The following is an 8,802-nucleotide window of genomic DNA, read 5'->3' on the forward strand; positions in this document are numbered from 1 at the left end:
AGGGTGTGTATTTGTGTTACTACCTTTTGTTATACTGTGTTCCTTTCAACTTTGCAATTTTGGAAATTTTAGATTTAAATTATTTTTGTGGTTCGCCAATCAAACAGAAAATAATCATTATTATTATTTAATCTTTAAACTTGAATAAATAAAAATTTAATTTTACTATTTGAATATAAATAAATTCTATCTTTGAGAATCCGCTTCAAATGCATCCGCTACAACAGTGTTCCAATTTTTAAATTCAAGTACTAAATAAAAAATAAAAAAACATTTACCTAAATCACCTAATTTACTCACCTCAATTATTTCTTAAAAATGCTTGACATCCGCATTCGCATGCGCATCCGCGGATGTTAGGTTTTCAACATCCGCATCTGCAGTCGCATCCGGGGATGTCAAAAATTACACATTCGCAACATCCCTAATTTCCAAATGATATCTCTTAGGGCGGAATTCACAGTGCTTAGTTAAACGATGGTTAACCTAAACACCAACAATAGTTTAACTTTGAATTTATATTCAGACACATAGTTAACTATGAAAATTTATATCGCCTAAAATCATATATGTAATACTCCTATATTGGAGTAAGAGCTAGTACCGTCCGAAAACACTACAGTACAGATATATCAATAAACACTTACGACAGAAAAGGAACACATACGTTTGTAAATAAACATGTACACGACACATTTACAAAAACGGCACTCAAGTACACAATAAATTGACAAAAACAGTACTAGACTGTCTCGCTTTGATTTCGGAATGCTTACACATTGAGATGTTAGGTTACTACCAATATAGAAGTATTACATACTAGCAGACCCGGCGAACTTCGTCCCGCCCAAAATTTTTATATATTTTATTGAAACTTTGTGGTCCAACATTTTTACCAACAATTCACGTTTACGATTTTCATTAGCACATTCGTCTGCTAAGATTATGGTTTGGTGGTCATTTGCCGCGTTAAATAACCTAATAAATATCCGTGAAAAAGTTCTTGAAATTCTCCAGTTATGCGGCATTTCATAGCACGGTTATTCGCAAAGCGAAATAAATTTTGTTCACTTCACTCCCTGGTGGCAACAATGACCCGGTTCTATAGTAAATGTCCTAGAAGCTTTACAGTATAATTGGTGGCACTTTCAAAATGGGTGCGAATCATTGTTCTACAGAAATGCAATATACATATACTTATTTCAGTCGAAATACCTTAAAAGTTTGAACGCATAATAATATTGGAAAATCACATCCATTGGGCCAATCGCAACGCAGGAGCGTTCGATATAATCAAACCTTCACGGCCCCTTTTCTCACTTGGCTATTTTAAGTAATAGCTCGACTTCAGCACCACTTGGCAGCACGTTTTTGCAATAGTATTGCATACATATTTAAAACATTATCCAACTAGGATCATAAATAAGATTTTTAGTAATAACTCAACTACAGCGCCAACTGTCGGATTAAATTGTGAAACTAAACCATCCAGAGACCCACTCAAATACACGAAAAGCTTCGTTAAAATCCGTACAACCATTTAGGATGATTTCACTCACCAACACACCTACAAAAGAATTAAAAAATACATTCAAAGATAGCTAAAGGCCCAAATTTTCTCCATGAGTATGGGCTTGATTTCAACTACATACATATCTGAATACTTTCAGAGATATGCAGTATAAAAATACGATTTATTGCGATTGATTTCGTTTATCTCCATACGAAGTTCCAGAACTCTACCATGCACACTTTCAGGGATATGTAGCATGAGAAATTCGGTTTGTATGGGAAGTGCCACGCCCCCTTTACATATAGATTTTTGTTTAGCCTAAAACCATCCTTGGGACACGTGCGGCAGGTGGCAGTTTCAAAAAAATCGGTTCAGCCGCTCTCGGCTTTCAAAATATATATTAGCTGAGATATATTATATATAATAATTATATTTTGACAGTATCCGTTGTTTCAGATTGGCGTAAAAAAAATCTTGCCAAGTGACGAATTCGCCCCTTGATATGGTCGTTGCTCATAGCTATTTATATTCGAATTTGCATTAAAATTAGAAAACAGGAATCTATAAGCTTATCCAGGTAAAAAGCTACCTACGTACCGAATTTTAAGCAAATCGGACCATAATAAAATTGTTTCGAACAGATCGGTACTTGGTCCACTTCTCGGAAAAAATGGATCATATATGCTAAAAAGCTACTTACGTGCCAAATTTTAAGCAAATCGGACCATAATAAGATTGTTTCGAATAGATCGGTCCCTGTTCCACTTCTCGGAAAAAATGGATCATATATGCTACGTACCGAATTTTAAGCAAATCGGACCGTAAATACAATTTTTTCAAGTAGATCGGTCCCTGGTCCACTTCTCGGGAAAAATGGATCATATATGCTAAAAAGCTACCTACGTACCGAATTTTAAGCAAATCGGAAGATTGTTTCGAATAGATCGGTCCCTGGTCCACTTCTCGGAAAAAATGGATCATATATGCTAAAAACCTACTTACATACCAAATTTTAAGCAAATCGGACCATAATAAGATTGTTTCGAATAGATCGGTCCCTGGTCCACTTCTCGGAAAAAATGGATCATATATGCTACGTACCGAATTTTAAGCAAATCGGACCGTAAATACGAATAGATCGGTCCCTGGTCCACTTCTCGGAAAAAATGGATCATATATGCTAAAAAGCTACTTACGTACCAAATTTAAACAAACAATAGATCAGTCCTGGACCACTTCCCGGAAAAAATGGATCATATATGCTAAAAAGCTACTTACGTAACAAATTTGAAGCAAATCGGACCATAATAAAATTTTTTCGAATAGAACGATCCCTGGTCCACCTACACGAAAAAAGTTCATTTTTTATAGCCTTAAACATGGTGGTTACCGGAAGCTATTCATATACAAAATTTCATGAAAATCGGACCAGCCGTTCACAAGATTACCTGTTACAAAAAAAGGGACTTCTCTTTATATAATTAGTATAGAAGCATAGATATGCTGAAAATAAACAAATTCTAAATATCAATACTTTTCTATTCAAATTTGAAATTCGTTCCACAAAAAAAATTTAAATTTCACAAGAGTTTAACTATGGGGGCATGCTGGTTTAAACGTTTGTTAACTGAGCGTTGTGTATATCAAAATCAATAGTTAAACTTTTGTCAGTGGTTAACTACGCACTGCGAACTTGGCCCTTAATAGAGTTGTTCATGAAAATTATTGAAAAAGAATATTAAAAAGTGATAAAAAACCAGAACCAAATTAAATAATTTTTATTAGAGGTTTTCTGTTCATCCCACTGTGAGTATGAAATCATTAGAAATGTGAATAAAGTAGACAAATAACTGTCAATTACGCCCTTTCCATATTATCTTCACGATATGTTGAAGTTAATATTAATAAATTGCATTTTATCATATTAATTTCCCAATATTGTAAATGCAATTTTGTTAAAATCAAGACACCATATGTATTTCAATTATTATTAATTTTTTTTCGTACATTTTTTATACTAAATTTAGAGAAAAAAATTTCTACCAATTTAAAAAAAAATTACAAAACCACAAATTTTATTTCTTATTAATAAGGCTAATAGAGTGTACTATACCTTTATAAAAAAAATGTATATGAAAAATATTATAAACACTGAAAAAAAGATGTAAGTGGCTTAATTTTCTGAGCACAAGTGTACATTGTGGATTCCATATTCTGTCATGATAAAAAATCTTCATGATAAAAACGGTTTACTATCCAAATGAATGACTTTTATTTATGCTAAGATATATAAAAATTTGAGCTTGGAACTTGTCCAACCTAGAACCTCAAAAAACTTGTAGGTTCGAAGAAACGGATTCGTTTCGAGTTCACGCCAACGACTTCACTAGAGTGACGTCGTAACGACGTCGTGGCGAGTTCATCCAAACGACTTCACCAGGGCGACGTCGTAAAGACTTCGTCTTCGCCCTGTGGCAAATTGGGTATGTACAAATGTACATATGTCGTGAATATAAGAATCTGCTGTAACTTCGGCAGCGCTGGATGCAAATAACAGGACTTTTACTGTACGACTTTAGCAAAGTTAAATGCGATAGCTAATTTGCTGTTACTATGTGCCTACATATATTTGTACATATATACATAATGTATATGCATGAGTTTTAAGTTCAACCAGGCGCAACTGCAATTTTCGAGATTAACGGGGGTTTAAAGAACTTGTCTTTTTTCGAATTAACGGGGGTTGGAAAACTAGGTCTCCTTTAATTTTTTGTTTACCCTGCAAACCAAAGTTCCCGAAATCTTAAGGAAATCGTTAGGAGTATCTCATTTCTATAACGATTTTTTTACGAATTTTCAAAGAAAATTATATGAAGTGGTTGTCACGAACTCGTAAAGAAATTTCTGTACGAAAAATAAAGAAAATTCTGAAAGACATTCTTTACATAGCACCATTATTTTCGTTGCTTCACAGATTTTCTTCCGAAATTTCGTAAAAGAATGGAAGTGTGCGTAATCTATTTCATTTCATTTCATTTCATTTTATTTTATTTCATTTCATTATATAATATTAATTCTCTAGAAGGTGGAGTATTGTAGGGTTTATATTTGTGTTATTACTTTTTGTTGTACTGTGTTCCTTTCAACTTTGCAATTTTGAAAATTTTAGATTTAAATGATTTTTGTGGCTCACCAATCAAACAGAAAATAATCATTATTATTATTTAAACATGGAATCTTTAAACCTGAATAAATAAAAATTTAATTTTACTATTTGAATATGAAATAATTTCTATCTTTGAGCATCCGCTTCAATTGCATCCGCAACAACAGTGTTCCTATTTTTAAATTCAAGTACTAAATAAAAAAAAAAAACATTTACCTAAATCACCTAATTTACTCACCTTATTATTTCTTAAAAATGCTTGACATCCGCACTCGCATCCGCATCCGCAGATGTTAGGTTTTCAACATCCGCATCTGCATTCGCATCCGGGGATGTGAAAAATTACACATTCGCAACATCCCTAATTTCCAAATGATATCTCTTAGGGCGGAATTCACAGTGCTTAGTTAAACGATGGTTAGCCTAACCACCAACAATAGTTTAACTTTGAATTTATATTCAGACACATAGCTAACTATAAAAATTCATATCGCCTGAAAATAAACAAATTCTAAATATCAATACTTTTCTATTCAAATTTGAAATTCGTTCCACAAAAAAAATTCAATTTCACAAGAGTTTAACTATGCAAGCCCCCTATGGTTTAAACGTTTGTTAACTGAGCGTTATGTATATCAAAATCAATAGTTAAACTTTTGTCAGTGGTTAACTACGCACTGTGAATTTGGACCTTAATAGAGTTGTTCATGAAAATTATTGAAAAAATAAAAACTAAAAAGTGATAAAAAACCAGAACCAAAATTAAATAATTTTTATTTGGGGTTTTCTGTTCATCCCACTGTGAGTATGAAATCATTAGAAATGTGAATAAAGTAGACAAATAACTGTCAATTACCCCCTTTCCGTATTATATTAACGATATGTTGAAATGTTCTAATCGCCGTTCAACGGCGGTACTGGTCATCGCTTGTGCTATTAGATAATCATGCATCAACTATGCGTTATGGTATATGTCAGCTCTGATATCTTTCCCCCCTATTATGAATTTTCATACGAAAGACGATAAACGCTTGCAAACGTATCGTACAAAATGAGTGTTCGTATTATGGTTTCCACACGCGCGATAGATGTACTATTGTGAATGACAGTGGTATTTGGTTACTATTTGTTGTGAATTTAAATTAAACAGCTGTCTAGCTAAAATATTTTCAAAGTAAACATTTTGTTTCAAATATTCTTTTGTAAATTTAATCACAAAATTTAAGTCAGCTTGTTGTCACTTCTTCAAATCGAAGTTTTTGTGCACTTTACTGACCGCAAATATCGAAAAATAAAACGCTAATTTATTTCGTCAAATTAGTATTTTATTTAGTTATGTATGCTTTTCGGTTAACAGCTGATCAACCATCATCAGCGCGCGACTACTGAGCAATAATCAAAATAGCCAAATAGACAAAAAGGTACAATAATTGTGAACATACATACAAACATAAATAGATACATATGTATACATCGAAAGTAACTTTCATACAAAGAAACATTAAAAAATGTAAACAAAGGGAACAAGTGGAATTGGCATCAACAAGGAATTATTTTACTTTCTTACACAGCTTAATAGTGGAGACTTAATTGCACCCGGTTCTAGGTTCATTAAATTATTATCGATGGAACTAAAAAGGGATTCATAAACATCCAGTTTTGCAGAATTTCTAACATTTTTTAATAAGCGAACATTTCCTTTAATCGATACTGAATTGTGGGGACGAGTGTTGTTGAGGTCAAATGCATGTGCGACGACAGCGTTGTCCATCTTTTTTAATCTTAATGCATGTAGATGTTCCGATGAGAAAAGCGTGCTCTCCTTGTTCGGTCTTATTCGAACTTACTTATCAGCTGATCGATGAGTGTCATCTTGAAGCCATTTATGTCTGCTGTTCTTTCATATAGACTTGTGCAGGCAATGGCAAGGAGCAGAGTCTGTAAACCATTGAATTAAATGAAGACAGTTTTGCTGATATGTGCAATAGGAGTCGTTTGTGATGTATCAGTCGGTCGATGTTGACTTGCGATAAACGCCGAATTAAATTTTCTTTTCTTGTCGCTAAATAAGAATATCAAGAAAAGGAAGAGAACTTGCTTTTTCGTCTTACTTTTCAAAAGTGAATTTGATACTCGGATAGCGGCTGTTAGTGTTCCGAGTATTTTATCTATGTCGGATATTTTCACTGTTATATACTCTGTACGTGAACATGCAGGAGCATAATAATTACTACTTGGGTAAACGCACTCATGTGCGTTTACTATCGAAGTGAACGCACCCCTGTAGATATACACACACATAATTATAGAAAATAAAAACGTGTTTTTTACCATAAACACAATAAGTGGCGACGAGGAGAAAAAAAAATCCACAAATTTCGCGGTCATCGTTTTGTTTTAAACGATAATAACGTGAAATAATCACGTATATACATTGTAAAACAAATTTCGATTGAAGGAAAAAGATGACCAACTACGCCGTTTTCGAGAAATTCGACAAGGCAACATTGCAATGGTCTCGTTGGGTGCCACGTTTTGAGGAGACTGTAACGATGCTTGAAGTCTCCGAGAAAAACAAACCATTGCTGCTTATTTACATGGGGCAAGAAACATACGACATGCTGTATGACAAATTAGCCCCAGCAAGGCAAAAGATAATGGCCGTGAATTCAGCAAATTCAAATGCAAGCTAGACTAAAGTTGACGAGATGAAAAGGAGCGGGTTTTGTTTTCGATGTGGCAAAAGTGAACATCGCGCTAACAAATGCTCACACCAAAATTCGACATGCTCGTTCTGCAACGTGAAAGGTCATCTATCATCGGTCTGTTTTAAAGCGAAGAAGGAAAAAAAGCAGACAAACTACATTGACTGTGAAGATCATACTAATGCGGTTGAGGAATTGTTCAGCATAAATACAGATAATTTTAATTACATTAATATTAATCACAATAAGAACTCAAAAATTTGTACAAAACTAAAAGTAAACAATATCCTTCTAGGTTTCGAAATCGACAGCGGCTCTCCAGTAACGATTATCAGCAAAACAGATAAGAACAAATATTTTCGTACACAGCAATTGTTCCCGACGGACATGAAACTGGTCAGCTATTGTGGTTCGGAAATTAACGTGTTTGGTTATTTCAATGCTTGCGTAAAGATGAGCACCACGGTAAGTCCAGATATGAAGATATATGTAGTGGAGTCAAATAGAAAACCACTTCTGGGACGGGAATGGTTACGTAAGTTGAAGTTGGATTGCAACCAGATTTTCAACGCGGACTACAATGCGCAAGTGGTTTCATCACTCCATAAGCATCAAGTATCGGGGAGGATAGATAATTTGAAACGTACAGGCACGTATCCGTCTACAGGCGAATGCGGAACCGATCTTTATTAAAGCAAGAAAGCTACCGTTTGCATTACGTGACGCGGTGGAAAAGGAGCTCGAAGTTTTGGAGAGGAATGGCATCATAAAGAAAATCGATTCAGCCAAATGGGCTACACCCATCATACCCTTTAAGAAGCAAGGCAACAAAGTGAGATTGTGCGCGATTACAAAATTACAGTAAATCCGTGCATAGTTGTTGAGGAGCATCCACTTCCAACAATTGAAGAGCTTTTTGCTTCCATGGCTGGCGGTCAAAAGTTTTCAAAGATTGACCTCACCAAAGCCTATTTACAATTAGAAGTTCACCCGGATGATCGGGACACTTTAACGCTCAGAACACATCGCGGGTTATATCAACCGACAAGGCTAATGTATGGCATTGCGTCAGGACCAGCGAGAAATCGAGCAAATTCTGAAGGATATGGACGGGGTGTCGGTATTCTTGGATGACATAAAAATCACTGCACCAAACGATGATATGCACTTACAGCGCCTGGAACTCGTTTTGTCTCGTCTTAACAAATACAATATGCGTGTAAATTTTGAGAAATGGATATTTATGGCAAACGAAATTTAATATTGTGGATATAAAATCGACCGTTTTGGTATACACAAAGTACAACGGAAAATAGACGCAATTACACAAATGCAACATCCAGCTAATAAAGAGCAATTCCGTGCATTCATAGTGTAGCATAAGCACATCGCCCTTTTTACTTTAATTGTCATGTGCA

The sequence above is a fragment of the Rhagoletis pomonella genome, unplaced genomic scaffold (genome assembly GCF_013731165.1).
Source record: "Rhagoletis pomonella isolate Grant_MI unplaced genomic scaffold, Rhpom_1.0 Rhpom_scaffold_00001, whole genome shotgun sequence".
Taxonomy (NCBI): domain Eukaryota; kingdom Metazoa; phylum Arthropoda; class Insecta; order Diptera; family Tephritidae; genus Rhagoletis; species Rhagoletis pomonella.